Below are 19,247 nucleotides of genomic sequence, written 5' to 3' on the forward strand. Positions count from 1 at the left end.
CGCCTTCCTGGGCACCACCGAGCCGGGCCGGGCCGGGGGCCGGGGGACTCGCGGCCGAGCTGTGGCCTTCCGCCGTGTGCTCGGCGGCGCTGCGCCCTCCCCGCCGCGCCCGGCTCCGTGGCAGTTGCCGTGGTAGTTGCTTGCCGAGGCGAGCGCTACCTGCGCTCCGAAGTCGTGTCGGCTCCGAGTCTGACGGGACCTGTTATTTTTTTTTTTTTTTCGGGGGAAGAAGACCGTCCTTTAAACGTGGTGGACGAGTCGGGTTCCGCACCTCCCACACCTTGAGTTTTGGCCGAAACCTGTTTGCTTAATTCAAGGAAATGGGAGCGTACACCTTTAGCCCACCGGTGCTCTCTGAGGCCGGGAAGTCACCCCTCGGGCGAATCTTAGCCGCTCTTCTCGCCACGCTCCCCTCCCACCTCCCGACTCTGCCTTAGTGGGTAAAATCCAGCTGCTCCATTCTCTCAGAGATTGCATTTTGGAAGGAGCGTCCTTCTCCCTTTGCCTCTCATTCTCGGAGTTAGGTTTACTAACGCTCCGTGGCAGCACCACCTGTCCATTTGTTTTCCTTATGCACATGGGCTAGACTTGGGGAAGATCAGTGGTAAGACCGTGTGCCAGTTTCATAGTTTGAATATTTGCTCCAAGTTTTTAAGTTTGGCAACTGCAACCTCCAGTATTCTACCTACACCCAGTTCCCAGTTCAAATCGGAACTCGTCCTTAGTGATATCGTCACCCACAGTTTTCTCCCCCTTCATACAGTAGACTTCCATCCAGTACTGGAAAACGACTTTTTTCCCCAGCTCTCTTTTTTAGGACTGTGTAGATAAAAAATTTTCCCAGAGGTTAATTTTTTCCAAAGTGGGGATTAATTTTAATTTGAAAAGAAAAACTGACGTAAGTTTTTTTTTTTTAATACAACTTTTACAGGTGATTGAATTTGGCAGATATGAAGATCATCATCTAGGTTTTGTTTAAAAGGCCCCGGATATTTCAAGTGGCCATTTTGGAATTACAGTTTTGTTTTTGTTTTGGGCAATTTTGCCCCGGAAGTTTATTAAAATTGACAAGAATCATCTCTGAAGTGACTTGATAGTAGTGAACAAATTCAACGAGCTACTAAAAGACCCAGCCATTTCTTCAGTATTTTGGTTCAAACGGATTATATAAGTGGTTAAAGTATTTCGTCTGGTGTTATTTTTGTCTCTTCCCCCTCTCCTGTTGATGTTCTTCAGCCAAAACTGTAAGATATGTTTGATTTGTGTACCAAGTAGTTTCAGCAGTTTCAAATTACTGTTTAAGTATTGCTGAAGTTTTGTGGCAGTTCTTTTTACCTTTATTAAAAGTTTTAGTAATTTTTGACTTCAGCTCTTTCCATATTACAATGGGACAGCTTTTCTAAATGAAGACATTGAAGGAATACAGAGTTTTTTTCTTTTATTTACTTGGGAATGTAAGATGTTCCAGTTTCACACCAGCATGGTAGTATTGAGATAGCTATTTGTGTCTATATACGCTGATGTTTAGAAGTAATCTTCAGATGTGAAATTTTCCTTTTTGTTTCTGCTCTTTGGCACATATATTGGATATTTCACCTGGAGTGGATAAGTACAACAGTGACAAATACATGGAATAGTAAAGAAGACCTTGCTCTTGAATCCAAGGAACTTGGCTAATTCTGGATCTAGCCATATGAAAACTTCAAAATAAATATGGGTAGCTGACTTCAAGTAACTCTATGTCAAATAGTCATAGGTTAAGTATCTTCAAAGAACTTGGATATTTCAGAGGATACAAAATAAAAAAACAAACTGGAAAACATAAAGCTTATAAAGAAAAAATCAACACCTTCCTGTGCAGTCCTCTTGGAATTTGTAAGTACTCTATGGTGAGCAAATTAGATGTTCATTTGTAATCTGTAATAGTCAGATTGATCCTGTGTTACTTTTGGAAACCTTTCAGTTTCTTTTCTTTTTTTTTTTGGTTTTTTGAGACAGGGTTTCTCTGTGTAAACCTGGCTGTCCTGGAACACACTCTGTAGACCAGGCTGGCCTTGAACTCAGAAATCCGCCTGCCTCTGGCTCCCAAGTGCTGGGATTAAAGGCGTGTGCCACCACTGCCCGGCAACCTTTCAGTTTCTTGAAAAGATTGTTTTTGATTAAATTTCTGGGTAGTCTGAAAATAACCAGCCGTTTAGCTATATATATATGGTAAATTGAAATGGAAAACATTTTAAGATTTACAAATGTTTCACACATTACAGAATTATTAAAAGTTTTTGTATTTTTTTTTTTGGTTTTTCGAGACAGGGTTTCTCTGAGTAGCTCTGGCTGTCCTGGAACTCACTCTGTAGACCAGGCTAGCCTCGAACTCTTGAACTCAGAAATCCGCCTGCCTCTGCCTCCCAAGTGCTGGGATTAAAGGCGTGCGCCACCACCGCCCGGCAGGTTTTTGTATTTTCAAAGTTGAAAAAACTCAAATGCATCTGGTCAGTAATCACTTTACACTTTATGAATAATAATATAGTAGAAAGGTAGAAAAATCTTACACAAGTCACATGTCTGGTTGGTTTTACATTGTAAATGTCATGTGTCTTGATTCCTAGGTTATTTTCTAAATGGGAGTTTAGACTGCATTACTAAACAGACAGTTTAGAGATCTTGTTTAGAGGTAGTGTAACACAAATAATGCACGTTTGGCTTTAAATGTTTTTTTAATTCACCCATTAGTAAAGAGATTAATATAGCTTCATTTAGCTTATTTAATCTACTACCTTTTCTGAGGTAGAAAATTGTAATTTTTCAACACTTTCCCAATTCCAAGGTTTTATAACTTCAGTAAACTGTTTATTTCGAAAAAGTTTTCCCCCTTGCTAACCTGTTGAATTATGTTAGTTTCCTTAAGTCAAGAGAAGCGATAGTCTAAAAGTATTTGGATAGTCAGATTTAACATTTATTTTCTGCTCTGAGGTTGGAATTAAGAGTTCAGGTCTCTATATTCTAACAGACTGGATTATATATCTTTTCTGTGCTGAAAGATCTTTAGTAGTTCTTAAAAAATTGTGGTGGAACATGGGGTCCTCCTGACTTAAATAAGCTGAAATTTACCTGTATGTTGCCATGCCAGGTCTTGTGTGCAGTATTTTAATTGGTTTTGTCTTAATTTATGTAAAAATTGATGAGTATTCATCTATCACTTGGAGAGCCTGTATTCTATTTGGTGTTTGAAGTTATTTGTATTAAAATGTGTGTCTTTAATGTGAGTAAGGAATTGAAGTAGGTCCTGAGTGTGAGCCTCTTATCCCAGCATTCAAGAGACAGGCAGGTCTAGTATACAGTTTCAGAGCAGTCAAGCTCAAAAAATGGGTTCAGAGAAGACCCCTTAAAAAACCCCTCCCCTTCACACTTCTCTTTCCTCTGAACATGTTGACAGTTTTTCAGTGTTTTACTTTCTGGAGAGTAAACCCTATAATAACAGTAGTTAGTAATTAGAGCACTGTTAGGACTTCTTCTCCCTTTCACATGTCCAGTTCCTCTTACTCTTTCCCTAAATGAGTTTTTTCAGTAATTACAATAACTAGCAGTTATAGATTATGGTGTCATGTTTTGCTCCATACTTTTACATGGTATCCATTCTTAATACTATGAGGAAAGTAGTGTAATTATAATGGTGTGAGAAAAGTAAGATTTAGAGAAGTTGATGTGGGAATAGGGTTGCTTGCTTAGAATTAGAATCTAAGAGATCTGACTCTGCCCATACTCTTCATCCCTCCTGATGGTTTTTGTTTTATTTTGTATTGAAGATGTGCTTTCATACTAGACAAGCTCTCACCGTGAGAAGTACAATCAGCCCAGTCTGTACTCTTATTATATTTTAAACTTATTTACTCATCTATGCTAGACAGTCTAGCCCCAGTCCAGTCAGTACTCTTAGTCATTACACTTTACTTATACTGTCTTGTAGATGCCAATTCCTTCTATTTGAACATTTTCTTTGGTGTTTAGTTTTTTCCTGTATACCATACCTCTTGGGTTAACTTTGATTATACTATAGAGGTTGGAGAAGTTTAAAAATAAGAGGAAGCTGCTGTTTGGTTTTGCTATTTGTTAACTATTTGAATGATCTTTGCTTTTAGTTACAAATTAAAATGTGGTTTTCAACCATATTTCTTACAGATGTGGATATAAATATTTGCACCTTTCTGCTTTTGAACTGAAATTACTACATAAGTTTTTGTTTTTAAAGCTGCTGGTGAGATCTTGCTTCTGCCTCCTCAGAGGAATTATAGGTCCACACCACTGTAGGTGGCCTTCTCAGTGTCACCTACAAGACACTGCAAGACTGTGTGTGTATGCATGTTTGGGTATATCTGTTTGCATACCTACATTCATGCTTAAGTCAGGACAGCTCTCAGAAATTGGGTTCTTTCCAATATGTGTATCTCGGCCATCCAGCTTAGGTCATTAGGTTGTGCGGCAAATGACTTTACCTGGGAAGCTATGTCACAGGCCCTGATGAGACTTTGATGTAATAGTTTATTTATATGCAAGTATAATGTAAGAAAAGGATAATTTTGAGGATATGAGATGTCTAGAAAAAGGAATTGTGATAGTGTGTATTTACCTTAATTTTTTTTTGCCTTAGTTCTTTCATTAAACTGGAAATGATATTAATTGTGAAGTTGTATGTAAAAGTTACATATAATATTAAGAGAATTTACTTAATTCAGTTTATATGTTAAGCAGTGTTTGACAGTGTTTATTTTTATTACATTATCTTAAGCTATTCTTTCTATTTCTTGTTTTTGTTAAATGGCATTGCCTGGATTCCATTCATGCCAATCTGAAATTGTATTTTTTACTTCTTAAGACATACAACTTTGCTTCCCCATTTCAAAGTTTGATTTGCTATGCTGGAATTTTTTTTTTTTTCCTTTAAGGAAGCAGCTAACTTATTTACTTTTCATCCTATTCTGTAAAAATTCTCAGACACTTTCCCAAAATACATTATCAAAACCAGCTTAGCTGTTGTTTTGGCTCCCTTTAGGTTTTTCACTAAATACCTGTCAGTATCAGCTAGGACCACAATCTGCTTGGGTCGCTTAGAGCACGTTGTATTCTGTATTTATGTGTATTCAATAGGCTTACTAACTTTCTAGCTGCCATATGACTTGTGGAGGTAAGGTATTCTGTTATTTTTATTTTTTAGGGGTCCATATTAAAGGATGAACTTTAATTACATTTGAGACAAGTGCTGAGCTATAACCTCACCTCTGTTTATTGTTTATGTTTTTCACTGGTCTTTCAGTTAGAATAGTAAATGAATGAAAAGATTTTGTTTTTTATATGTATGAGTTTTGCCTGCATATTCATATGTGTACCATGTTAGTGTCTAACGAGAAGAGGGCATTGAATTCTTTGGAACTGGAGTTACAGACATAGGTGAACTGCTATGTAGATGCTGGGAACTGAGAACCCAGGAAGTGTTCTTAGCAAAATCTCTAATAACCCACCCTCCCCAATAACATTCTTGAGTTTTCCAGACTGGATTTCTCTGTAGCTCTGGCTGTCCTGGAATTCACTATGTAGACCATACTGGCCTCTGCCTCCCAAGTGCCAAGATTTAAAAAGGCCACAAATACTCTCCCCCCCACCCCCCCTTTTTTCTTTTTTGAATCATTTGTGTATGTTTGTGTAAGTACATGCTAGAGGCCAGAGGCACCAGATCCAATGGAGTTGAAGTTACAGGCAGTTGTGAGGTGTCTGATGTGGGTGCTGGTAACCTATCCTTTGCAACAGCAAGGGCTCTTACCAACCAGCTGTCTCTCCAGCCCCTAGTTGTCCATTTGTAAACAGTTTTGATATACTTTCTCTAATGATTAATATATTTTTATATACTAATTGGGTCATTTGTATATCTTCAGAGAAGTATTTAAGAATAAAGGTAGCCACAGCTGTCCTCTCCTACCCTTTCTCTTCTTTCCCCTCCTCTCTCCCCTTCTCCATTCTTTGCTTTGTAGCCTAATCTGGCCTGGAATTTACAAATCCTCCTGCCTCAGCCTCCCTATTGCTGAGATCACAGGTATATTTCACTATACTCGGCATATTTGTCCACTAAAACTTTGTTGTTGACAATCTTTTATTTTAGATATTTTTTTTTTTTTGGTTTTTCGAGACAGGGTTTCTCTGTGTAGCCCGGGCTGTCCTGGAACTCACTCTGTAGACCAGGCTGGCCTCGAACTCAGAAATCCTCCTGCCTCTGCCTCCCAAGTGCTGGGATTAAAGGCGTGCGCCACCACCGCCCGGCTATTTTAGATATTTTTGAGACAGGATCTTACCATATATCCCAATCTGGCCTTTCTGTGGTTTCTTGCCTCAGACTGGTGAATGCTGAGATTACAGGGTAGTTCTGTCATGTTCAACAATGAATGAATCCTAATAACTACTAAGTAATGTTTATCAGTGTTTACCATGTTCTATGCTATTTTGAGCCTTTTAAGTTTTTGTCCTCTTGGACACCATGTGTGGGAAGGCCTGTTTACTCACACTTTACAGTTGAGAAAATGTAGACACAGGAATTTCAAACGTTTTGCTAAGGTTATACAAGTAGTGTTTCTTCTGAACCCATATCAAGACTTACAGTTAGCTTTTAAGGTGCTAATGAGAAAAGTAAAATACTATTTTGCTTCAAAAGATAACTTACTTTCATTTTATGTAGAAACTAAATTTTATATTCCTAGATGACTGTGATATACAGTTGCAGGTCATTCAGGAACATGTGGGTTCTGGGAATCAAACCCAAGTCCCTCTACAAAAGCAGTAGGTGCTCTTAACCATCTTGAGTCACACAAAGAAATTCAGTGTACAGTTAAATGATTTACCTAAGGGGTTAGGTGACAAAACTAGATTTTCAATGTTTTTGTTTTTCTTTTTTCCTCCCACTTTTTTTTTTGTTGTTGTTGTTTTTTTGAGATAGGGTTTCTCTGTATAGCCTGGGCTGTCCTGGAACTCACTCTGTAGACCAGGCTGGCCTCGAACTCAGAAATCCGCCTGCCTCAGCTTTCCAGGTGCTGGGATTAAAGGCGTGTGCCACCACTGCCCAGCTTCCACCACCACTGCCCAGTTTCCACTTTCTCTTTTGAGATGGTGCTAGGACTGAATTTTGCCAAGTAATTTCTGTTCAGTAAACTAGTAGTGGCTATTATCCCAATTTTCCTGTCTACTAAAACTTTGTGACTGGTGGAAGTCTCTGGAGATCCTCCTCTCTCTCCTTTTATCTCCTCCCTACCTCTCAGTCCCTCCTCTTTCCCTCTTTCCATCTCTTTCCTCCTCATTCCTTTTTCTTCTTTCCCCCTTCCCTCCCTTCCCTCTCTTTCCTCTCTCCTTCCCTTTTTAGAAGATCTGAGCTCTGTAGTTCAGGCTAGCCCTGAACTTGTATACCTTTGCCTTCCAAGTTCTAGGTATGCAAGCAAATGTTATCAAGCCTAGGTATACTTCATGTATTTTTGGAGCTGGAGATAAAGAGCCCTGGGCCACACAAATAGAGCACTTAGGGAAAGAATACACCACTGAACTTTACTTTAGCCCTGTAAGTCTTTTTTAAAGTTACCTTTTAGACTTTTGTTGTGATTAAAATCCTCAAGGAAGGGGCTGGAGAGATGGCTCAGCGGTTAAGAGCACTGACTGCTCTTCCAGAGGTCCTGAGTTCAAATCCCAGCAACCACATGGTGGCTCACAACCATCCATAATGAGATTGGATGCCCTCTTCTGGTGTGTCCGAAGGCAGTGACAGTGTAACATTGTACTCATAAATAAAATAAATAAATAAATAAATCTTTAAAAAAAAAAAAATCCTCAAGGAAACCAATCCATCATGGTACAAGGGCAGAGCAGAGTGGCTCTCAAAGCATTAACAAGTAGGAAGCAGAGAATGTTTGCGCTAGCTAAACTCTACTGGCTTTTTTCTTTTCCCTCCCATTTAATTGTCTAATTCCTATATTTAGTGTAGACCCTCCCCTTAATTCTGTGGAAGTGCACACTTAGACATACACAGTGTTTTATTAATCTCCTAGGTTCTTCTCAATCCAATTTAGTTGATAGAATTAACCATCTTACTTTGTTTAGGCAAAATATCCTCTTTCATATTAGATCAAAATAATATATACTTAAAATAATCAAGGTAAATGAGTGGAATTTATAATAATGTGTTTGAATGTATAATATCCTAAATATGATCAATCTAGAATATAAAACATCCTTTACACTTTGTGTTTGTGCCCAGTATGTGTTGACATGGAACTCACTATGTAAAACATGCTGCTTTTGAACTTGGGTTATTTTGCTTCTACTTTCCCAGTGCTGAGATCAAAGACCTGTACCTCTCTAGCCAGCTCATCTGGTGTCTTAAAAAAAAATTAAAGTTCTTGATTAGTTTTCACTTTTTAAAAAAATTATTTTATTTACAGTGTACATGAGTACACTGTAGCTGTCTTCAGACACTCCAGAAGAGGACATTGGATCTCATTACAGATGGTTGTGAGCCACCATGTAGTTGCTGGGAATTGAACTCAGGACCTCTGGAAGAGCAGTCAGTGCTTGTAACTGTGAACCATCTCTCCAGCCCAATAAGGAATATTTTTGAGACAGGGTGTCATTGCCCAACTGGCTTCTTAATTCATGGAGGATGGCCTTTCATCCTGATCTTACTTATACCTCAAATTCTAAGATTACCAACTTGCCTCGTTGTGCCTGGGTATGCTGCTGCTGCTCCTCCTCCTGCTGCTCCTCCTCCTCCTCCTTCTCCTTCTCTTCCTCTTCCTCCTTCTTTTTTCCTCCTCCTCCTCCTCCTCCTCCTCTCTTCTTCCTCCTCCCTACTACAAGAATTAAATCTTTGGATATTTGAAACTAGGATGTAAACTATTTTCAACATTCTTTCATGTGTTAGCTATGCTAATCAATGCTGAGAATGTCTATTCTGAGTATATTGCAAAAGGGGAGTTTTTTTTTTTTTTAATACTGCTTTTAGTGCCTGGCGGTGGTGGTGCACGCCTTTAATCCCAGCACTTGGGAGGCAGAGGCAGGCGGATTTCTGAGTTCGAGGCCAGCCTGGTCTACAGAGTGAGTTCCAGGACAGCCAGGGCTACACAGAGAAAACCCTGTCTCGAAAAACCAAAAAAAAAAAAAAACCAAAAAAAAAAAATACTGCTTTTAGTGATTATTCTGGAATTTTACATTACGAATCCTGAGCATGCGAGTGCGCGCGCGCGCACGCGCGCACACACACACACACACACACACACACACACACACACTTGCAGTCATTCCAGGTCAGCCTCTCCACCCTTAAGATTTTCCCATCCCCCCCAAATGAGATAAACTACCTCCAATTTTTGTTGTCTATACACTCACTGGAGCACGGTCAAACTCCCAGTGGCCAGCCCTTTAAAACTGAGTCTTCTCCTCTCCCCTGCACCCCTGTCAGGAGCCATCAGTTGTGGGAGCTACACTTCAGCATCCTTATCACAGTTTTTAAGAGTTCTCTTCCGTGGCTTTCTGTTTAGGGTGTTGTGGGGTTCAGGAGGGTGAGAGTAGGGGTTGTCTGTCAAAGAAGCCTTTGATGGCCCCCTTTCTCACCTGGGAGTAGGCATCCATCAGTACCATGGGCAAAAGTAGCTTCCTTTTTATCTGAGAGCACAGATCATGGACTTCCACATGTTGGCAGAGCATGTTTAAAGCTATTTCAGAAATTGTTGGGAAAGTCTGTCCTACTCTTTTTTTTTTTCCTTTTATTATTGTCTGTCCTATTCTTAAGCCAAAGTTTATTTAACAGTTAATTAAACTCATCAGCAGCCATGGTAATCCTGGCACTTGGGAGGAGGAGGCAGCAGGTGGATTAGGAGTTCAGCTATGTAGTGAATTGTAGGCTAGTTTGTTGTATGTGAAACCTTAAAAAAAGAACCATCAAAACAACACAAACAACCAAAAAGCAACAAGTAAACCTTCCGACTTAAAGCAAGCAGACAAAACCACAAGTAACTAAAGTCAGCAACTCAAGTTGTTTTTTTTTTTTTTTTTTTTAATTTACCTATCTACCCATCAGCAGTCTATCTTTTCATTTACTGTGTGTGTGGGTGTGAGTGCCACAGCCTCCATGGGGAGATCAGAAGATAACTTATTTTGGTTGATCTCTTCTCTCATGTGTTCTGGAAAATCGAATCTGGGTTGAGCTCTTTAACTTAACTGTCTCTCTGACCCTCAAGTAATAATTCTTAAAAATCATATTCTAACAATACAGTCCAAAGATTTGGTACATGATGGCCATAGGAAAACAAGTCTTTGTTTCCTGTGATTAAAGCATTATGTTTAAAAGCAGAAAATTTTATGTAAAGCACTGCATTTGATGGCATGGTATAGTCTTGATTAATATAGTCTTGAGTCTGAGGAGTTTGAGGCAGCATTTATTTTTCATTTGTGTTAGCAGCCTGCATGGTATGACACAGGCAGAATGAAGTGAATATTGGACTTAGAACATTGCCTGATGCAATGTTCTGTGCAGTGAAAGTACCTGATGCAGTATGGGTCAATACTGTCAGAACATCAGATTTATGAAATTTTGATTATTATTTTTGGCTGTTAAGCACTGAGAATCCTTTTAATCCTTTTGCTGATGTCAGATTTTTCACCATTCTTACATTCAGTTAGGTGATCCATTTGGGGTTGAGGTCCATAGTTTAAGAAATTGGAATATTGGGTGATGGTTTAGGCCTGAAATCTCAGCACAAAGGAGGCAGAGTCAAAAGGTCTGCTTACTCTGCAAAGCAAGGTTAGGAGAACTAAGTACCTTCAAAACCTAAAACAAAACTAGACAACTCAAAATGGGGTGTTGAGTACCATGAGATTAGCAAGAGGGGATAGAGTGAATTGGAGAATGTAGGTAAATATAAAATGAAGGACCTATTTGATCAATAGGTTTAATGTGTGTGGTGTTTCAAATATTTCATTTATACACCACACATTTAAAATTGTCAAGACAATGCATTGTACTTTTGGATCATACTTGGGTATGATTACTTGGGCAATCTGTGGTAAGACATCATAGCTTTAAATGATACTTTACTTACAAATTTGTTTTTTTGAGATAACATCTTGGCCTGCAAACCTCTGCTGATTAGACTGACCTTGAACTTGTGGCAATTCAACTCGAGTTCTGGGATTACAGGTGTGGATCATCAGGCCTAGTCCTTTTTAGATAACCTTAAATGTCCAGGACAGATCTTTTAATTATAACTATCTTTCTTGAATTCTTCACTTATGATGTTACTCCATACCTTCAAGGCAGCCTTAGATCAGTGGTTTTCCACCCCCCCACCCTCCCCCAAACCCCAGTAGAACTAGAGATTGGGCTAGACAAGCACACTACTATTGAGTTACAGCCTTGGCCTTTTGTGGGAAGGGATTCTTAAGCACTTTTATGCTTGCTAGGCAAGTGGACTGTCAATTGCTACTCTTTTTTTTTTTTCCTCTTTATTTTTATCTCAGTTAATGTTTTCCTGATCTACCTTATCAAACTCAAAACTCCTGGGAATCATCTTTAGCTTCCATTCTCCATGGACTCAGCAATTCTATTTGTTCCACCTCAAATCTCAAGTCTTTGTATTTTATTGCTTTCTACAATTGTATAGGACACATCCTATTTTCATTTGAATGACTGCATTAGCCTCCTTTCTTTACCATTTGTACTGTCTAGTTTACAAGAGTATAATGCTTCTTTAAAAGTGGTGGTAATTGGGGCAGTAGAGATGATTTAGAGGTGAAGAGTGTGAACTTCTGCAGAAGACTTAAGTGGTTGCAACCTTGCTGGGCTGATCATATTGCCTGCAACTCCAGTTCCAGGGGATCCTATACCTCTATCCTCAGTGCAACTGTGCTGAACATGGTAGTGGACACATATTTAAAAACAAAGAAAGGTAGTTTCTACCTAAAAGCCTTCAGGGTCTTTCATTGGAACTAAACATACTGTTGTATAAGTGTTTACATTGTTTCTTTTTCTTCCTCTGCAACTTTGTGATCTTAGTGCCCATTGGCCTCTGGCTATCCTCCTTATCTTTGAAAACACTAAGGCTAGTGATTCTCAATCTTCCTAATTCTAGGACCCTTTAATACAGTTTTTCAGGTTGTGGTGACCCCAACCATAAAATTATTTTGTTGCTGTTTCATAAGTAACTTTGCTACTGTTGTGAATTAGAAATATCTGCTAGGCAGGATATATGATATTCAATCCCTGTGAAAGGGTTCTTTACCCCAAAGAGGTCACAACCCACAGGTATAAGGGCTTTATGTTTTTTCACCAGTTGTTTTCATTAACTCATCCATCCTCTTTTCTCTGCGCTCGCTTTCTTCCCCCTCCCCCCCTCCCCTTTGCAGGAGAGTGCTGATTTGGAACTCTTGGGCTCCAGGGATTCTCTTGCTCTAGCCTTTCCACTAGTTGTGGTTTTGTGCAGTACTTCACCTGGCTAGTTCAGTTTTAACTCAGATATGATAGACTTTCTACTTACTCTGTGTCTTAACTATTGTATGTAGTGGGCAACTCTCTACATTCTTTCATTTTAGTTCATCAGAGCCTGAAATCACTTCATTTAATTTTTTTAACCTGTCCTCATATAAACTTGGAGGGCAAGGACCTTTTCTTACTGTTTGTTTATTGAGTGAAATCATGGAAAGTCAAAGGATCACTCACATTATAGATATTTTATTCTTTTCTGAAGCTTAAATTTGGTATATGTAGTTAATATTTATTACAGGTTGATGGGTAACTGCTTGGGGACTAGTGAAATTTGTTATTACAGGGTTATAGCCAAATTGATTTGTTGTCAGACCATTCAGAAGCTGCTTTTCTTGCTTAAGTTTACATCATATATTGTATGAACATCTACATTTGTTTACCTGATGAAGCGTTAGCTACCTTGACCCTTTTGAGATTTTTTTCCCCTCTAATTTTGAATTGAACCACATGGATCCGAACACAGTTATTTTGCCATTTCACTAAAACACCAGAATCCACTCTTAAATAAAGTGGTAAACACAATTTCCAGCTCAGAGATTTTGGCCAGGAGACTGACATTTTTTAATGTGTGGATGGTACATATGTATAGAAGTAAGAGTATGTGGCTTCTGGAAATCAAACTTGGGTTTCCAAGCTTGCACAGCAACCATTTTTATGCTAACTCGTCTGACTGGCCCAGCTATGACTGTTATATGTCTCTTATGCGTCGTATTATTTGAGAGGAGGGAATGAAGAAAGGCAGTTTTTTTTTTTCCTTTTGTTTTTGTTTGGTTTTTCATGACAGGGTTTCTCTGTGTAGCCATGGCTGTACTCATTATGTAGAGCAGGCTGGCCTCAGAAATCCTGCTTCTGTCTCTTAAGTGCTGTCGTGTGCTACTACTATGCCTGGCAGGGACTGAAGTCTTTTAGTGTAACTTTGCTTTGGATCTGTGTAAGAAGGAATGTTACAGATTCCTTTTAGTGATTTACCGGAACAGAGCTCTGAAAAAAAAAAAAAGCTAAGATGGAGCTTTGACAAGTAATTAGTAGGTGAGTGCTGAAGTGATTGTGGAAACTGAATTAGGTTGAAAACTACTTGAATGTACTTCAAAGACTTCCTTGTGTAAACTAGATGTCTCACTCACCACCCCAAAAAAAGGTGAGGTGGGGAGTAAAAGTGACTGCAAATGTTTTGATACTACTATAGTTAAGGTAAAACCTTCCAAATACTTATTTTTCTAAGAAGACAGTATCTGTTTAGAGCCTAAGGGGCCAGAGTTGATGGGGAGCAAATTTTGACTGTTTTACTAATTTTTTTCCCTGTGTATACTATTAAGACCTGCATTTTTTAGTTTTATATAACTGTAACTCAATAATGTGTGTGACAGCCTAAGCTAAAGATGATGTGATTCTAGAAAGTTGGTCCACCTTGAATACAAAATTATGAGACCTGTTACTTTGTTAGAGCAAAATTACTTTTAAAACATTTATTGAAGGCTGAGACAGCTCAGTGCATAATAGTCCAAGCTTGGAAACTTGAGTTTGATCCTTAGAACCAAAGTTCTCTAATTTCAATACAAGCTGTTGCACACATATGCCTCCCACCCCTCCCACCATGTATCTTTAAGGTAGGGGAAACAGTGATAAATATCATTATCTTTATGTATTGGACATCAAAGATACATTAAAAGTCTTGTGTCTTGGGCTGCAGAAATTTGAAAATACTAAACATTGGCTACTCTTTAAAGGATAGCTACATGGTAATTATTGATCCGAGTGTATAAACCTTGTTTTAAAAAGTGAAATTCTACATCATAAAATAATTTTAAGTTTTCCAAGAATGTTGTGTTTGATCGTACTATTGCCATAAAGACATTTAGTTTTGTTCAGTGTTGTATCAATGAGCTAAGCCATCTGTGGGATTTCTTAAGCCTAGTAGTGTTAGGTGTAAGAAACACAAATTAAGGATAAACTAAGCACCTACTAAGATTTCACAGTTTATTTGGATAAACTCTAAGATCTTTTAAAACAATATCAAGACTATGGCTGTATTGTAGTGTAACGCAGAAATTTTATACATTTATTTTTTTTTTATTTATAAAATAAAAAGAGGACTCAGAATACTACTTAAGAGTAGGCAACAGAGTGCATATTTTATTTAGTAAATTAGGGAAAGTTTGAGAGATTGTTCCCCCTTTCTCCTCTTCCTCCTCAGCCCCCCCACCTCCTTAGTGCTGAGATTATAGGTGTATCACTGTCTTGGCCTTAAAGCAGCCTTTAACATGTATAAAATATTTAGGGTTCTATTTTCCAAGTTTTGTCATTTATTAACTGTGGTTCAGGGATAGACCAACTTGGCTATAATTCTAATTCTGCCTCTTTTATCTTTCCTTTTATAGGAATGTTTCAGTGTTGGCACTTACAGCTGGCCTGTAATTCTCTATATAGCAATGAATGACCTTGAGCTTGTAATCCCCTGCTTCCTTCTCAAGTGTTTAGATTACAGACAGGTGATACCATTCCTGGCTATACTTTTTGGCTTTCTCAGGCCGTCATGCTATGTATCCTAGGTATCCTAGGCTGACCATGAATTTGTAGCAGTACTCCGGAAGTTAAATCAACTTCCGGAGTGCTGAAATTACAGACCATGGGGCCATGCTGTATCCTGTTGTTGTTTCACTTTCTAATAGTAAATACTTCTGAGGAAATGTTGTACTTAAAAGTTTCCTGAAGGGATCTGTGGCTGCAGACTAGTTTTCATTAGCTTGTTGGGGCTCGACTGCTTTTTTTGTGCTTTGTATCTTTCTTTGCTTAGTCCAGATTGTTTATATTGGTCATTCAGTACATTAATTGATTTGAATTAAGATTTGTCCCAATTAGTTCACACTGCAATATAATTCTAGTTTAAAATTTACCTTTACCATTTCTTAAAACACAAAAAGTTCCTGTAGACTGATTTGTTGAAGATTTAGCCTGCTTTAGTTTTGTGAGGAAACCCAGTAAGTATAAATTTGTGTACATATTTTAAATTTTTTTGAGATTTATTATCCCCCCCCATCAGTCTTTCTTCTAAACCTTTCACGAACACTCTCCTTGCCTCTTCAAGTTCAAGGCCTTTTGGTCTATTAAAGAAGGAAGCTCAGGAAGCTTCAACCTTAAATTCGTGTATGTTCTGTAAGGGACTGGAGATGTACCTCAGTTGCTATTTTTTCCTGAGCATCATCAAAGCCCTGAGATCCCCGAGACTAATCTCCAGCACCAAATAACCTGGCCTTGTGGAGGAAGACTAGTTTCAATACTTGGGAAGAAGAGGCAGAAGGATCAGAAGTTTATCAAGGTTATCCTCACTTAGCTAGTTTGAGGTCATCCTGCTGTAAATGACTTTGTCCAGAACCAAAACTAGTAATAATATTTTTTTGGTACTGAATTAATTGCAAATTGTCAGCTGGCCAGCGTGAATGCTGTGTCCTATTAAGAGTACTTAATAAAGTGCTCTTAACTGGTGGTAGACGTCATTTCTTTAGCTTCACATCCACCTTTGTAAGATTTTGCCTGCCTCCCCTCCCTCCCGCCCTCCCTCCCTCCCTCCCTCCCTCCCTCTATCCCTCTCTCCCTCTCTCCCTCCCTGTCTTCCTTTCTGGAGAATTTTAATTGAAAACAAGATCTCATGATATGTATGCATGATACTACTAAGGTTAAATGTTAGCTCAGCTTGAGCTATGTTTTCAGCCCTGTGAATTTTTTTTTAGGTGTGTGTTTCTATTGTAAGTATATTTTATGTATCGCCCTCTAGTAGTCTTAACAAATTAAGTATTAAGGCCATCCTGTTTACAGAATATAATATATTTCCTGTTTAAATACAAATTTCCTGTTTCTTGGAGGGGAGAGCATTTAGGCATGTATTTGTGCAATCCTTTAACAAATTCAACAGTTTTATAATTTTCTTATATGTTTTTGTAAACCAATTTCAGAATGATTCTGGTAAGTGGCAAACCTAGGAGGTCTTATTTCTATAATCAGAGTTTGATATCAGGAAAAAAAAAACCTGTTGTTTGTTCTGTGACCAAATTCTTTAAAATTAGCCAAGCAGTAGAATCACCCTGCCTCCCTTTGGCTTTTAAAGGTTACACTCCGTATTCATGGTGTTTTGTTTTTTTTTGATATAGCATTTAGTAAACGAAGTCTCATACAACCCAGGCTGGCTTCAAAAACTGACAGAGTAGTTGCAGATAACCTTGAGTTGAGCTTCTGATCCTCCTTCCTAGTTTCCTAGTGCTAGGGTCATAGGTGTATGTATGTTGCCTAGGCTACTTTAATGATTTAAAATGTGTCTGTTTATGTGTGTGTGTGTGTGTGTGTGTGTGTGTTTGTTTGTTTGTGTTTGCCTGTCTGTTTTGTCTGTCTGTGGCCCTTGTGTGTGTGTGAATAGCTGTAAAGAGTCAGATCCCTTGAAATTGGAGTTACTGACAATTGTGAGCAGCTATCTGTGTGCCAGGTCCTTTAGAATAGTAACCACCACTCTTATTTTCCCCTAAGACTGTATACCCATGACTGTCCTGAGATTCACCTGTCTCCCATGTTCCTGGATTAAAAAAAGCATGTGCCACCACTGCCCAGCTTCCCTCCTTTTTTAATCTCTTAATTACAACTACCCATAGCTTTAACATTCTTTAATGGTATCCCCAGCTTGCCCCTCCTTACTGCTTTACCTACTTTGACTTTTTTTCAAAATAAGTTCAATCCTTATCCCTATCCTTTTCCATTCCACTTACCTTCCAATCATAATCTTAGTAACTAAAATCCCAGTATTATACTCCATACTAATTTTGATTGTTTAAACTCTTAACAGCTATTGAGGTTAAAGAGGCCACTGTTGTTAACTGGCAAGTATGACATTTGCATAGAGGTAATATCCATATTCTATTGTCAGGTGGTAAAGAGACTCACAAGTGGGAAACTATTCACTGAACTGTGTACTTCAACTCTGCCATACCTAAGTACCATTTGAAGAAGGCAAATGTGTTAACTGATAGAATATAGCTGATAAAATCCCAAGCATTGAAACAACCCCACAGGCATAAGTCTCAACACAGTAACTTAAGAAACATGAAAATAGAAGGAAACATAATCTCTGTCCCCAAATTACTAATCTTACAGTAATGGCATCTGAAGAGTGAGTCCCCATGAGATTCCAGGTAGAATGCAAAAGAATGATTTTTATAAGTGCATTTAAAGAGATGAAAGAAAATAAGATTCTGATTGAAAATAACAAAATAGAAAAAAAGGCAAGATCGTACATGTATAAGATGTGAAACTTTTTTTTTTAAAGAGATTGAAATATTGGAGAAAAAATGATCTGAAATGCTAGAAATGAAAAACATTTTAAGTCAATAAAAAAGCTTTGTGGAATAGAATAGAATGAGTCAAGAAGATAAAGTATCTGAGCTTGAAGGCAAGGTGGCTGAGCTGAAGATCATGCACAAGGATAAGCTAATGAGAAGCTACCAGTCCTAATTCCAACATCCATATTTCATTCTTAAAAGACCAGATTCATGAGAGATTGTGGAAGTTCACCTATAATCCCATTGGTAGAGATGGGATCCCAGGAGCAATCTGGCTTGGTAGACCAGCTGAGTTTTTGAGATTGAGATTCAAACCCTTACTCAGTAAATACATTGAGAATGGTTGAGAAAGACTTCTATTCTCCATGATGTGAGTGTACTTACACACCAATGCCTTAGCACTCACAAATGTCAAAGAATGAACATGGTTAACAACTGGACCAGTTTATAAACCATTTTCTTCTTGACTCTTGTAGCCTGATTTTTGGTTTTGAATTTTTAAATTCAATTAATTTGTTCATATGTGTTCCATAGTCATGTGAGGAGCACAACCTGGTGATCTCTGTTCTCTGCTTTAACTATGTGGGCCTGGGGATGGGACTCAATTCATCAGTTACCTTTACCTACTGAGCCATTTCTCCAGCCTTATGTCATTCTTGATTTTTTTTTTTTGAGCTAGTTATTTTATTTTTCTCGTAAATTGATTAATTTGATTGATTGCCTTTTCATGAGGGTATGGGACTTGCATTCCATGTTGATTTCCAGACCAGAGTTTAATGTTTGAAAATTGACTCTTTTCTACCAGGTGGGTTCTAAAATTTACATAGTTAGGGGTGGCAACAAGTACTCTTAATCTTTCATCATCTTGTCTGCCTAAGTCTCTTTTGTTTATATAGAAGCTAGGCATCTTTGGGGTAGAATAAGGAGAAATGCTTGGTTTTGTTTATTGCTTTTTATTCTGTGACACACATTGTCAAGTAGTTCATTACTAATGAATTTTACTGTGATCTGTTTATTAAGGTATTATTTGTGAGGCTGCCATTCATCCTTCCACTAGTTCTTGCTGATCTTTTTCTTGCATCCTTTTTTCTTTTTGATATAGATTTCATTCTTCTTCTCCTTTTTTTTTTTTAAATTAAATGTAGCTGTTTCCGACACACTAGAAGAGGGTATCAGATCCCATTACAGATGGTTGTGAGCCACCATGAGGTTGCTGGGAATTGAACTTAGGACCTCTGGAAAAGTGGGGCTGTCTCACCAGCCAGCCTGCCTGCCTTGCCTGCCCGCCTGCCTGTCTTGCCTGCCTGCCTGCCTTCCTTCCTTCCTTCCTTCCTTCCTTCCTTCCTTCCTTCCTTCCTTCCTTC

At 38.4% G+C, this 19,247-nt stretch overlaps 1 protein-coding gene across 3 annotated transcripts in view; it reads left to right on the forward strand.

Moving 5' to 3' along the window:
• Gpbp1 (GC-rich promoter binding protein 1) overlaps window positions 1-19,247 on the forward strand; it is a 67,074-nt gene that overhangs the window by 705 nt on the left and 47,122 nt on the right. For 2 of the 3 annotated variants that reach the window (XM_028783673.1, XM_028783690.1), the window contains exon 2: window positions 932-1,875. The gene's annotated coding sequence lies outside the window, so the exon portion shown is untranslated. Of the gene's footprint in view, window positions 1-931; window positions 1,890-19,247 lie in introns of all 3 variants that reach the window. The other variant, XM_028783681.1, reaches the window with a different exon arrangement.

Source organism: Grammomys surdaster, unplaced genomic scaffold (genome assembly GCF_004785775.1).
Source record: "Grammomys surdaster isolate TR1022 unplaced genomic scaffold, NIH_TR_1.0 99, whole genome shotgun sequence".
Classification (NCBI taxonomy): domain Eukaryota; kingdom Metazoa; phylum Chordata; class Mammalia; order Rodentia; family Muridae; genus Grammomys; species Grammomys surdaster.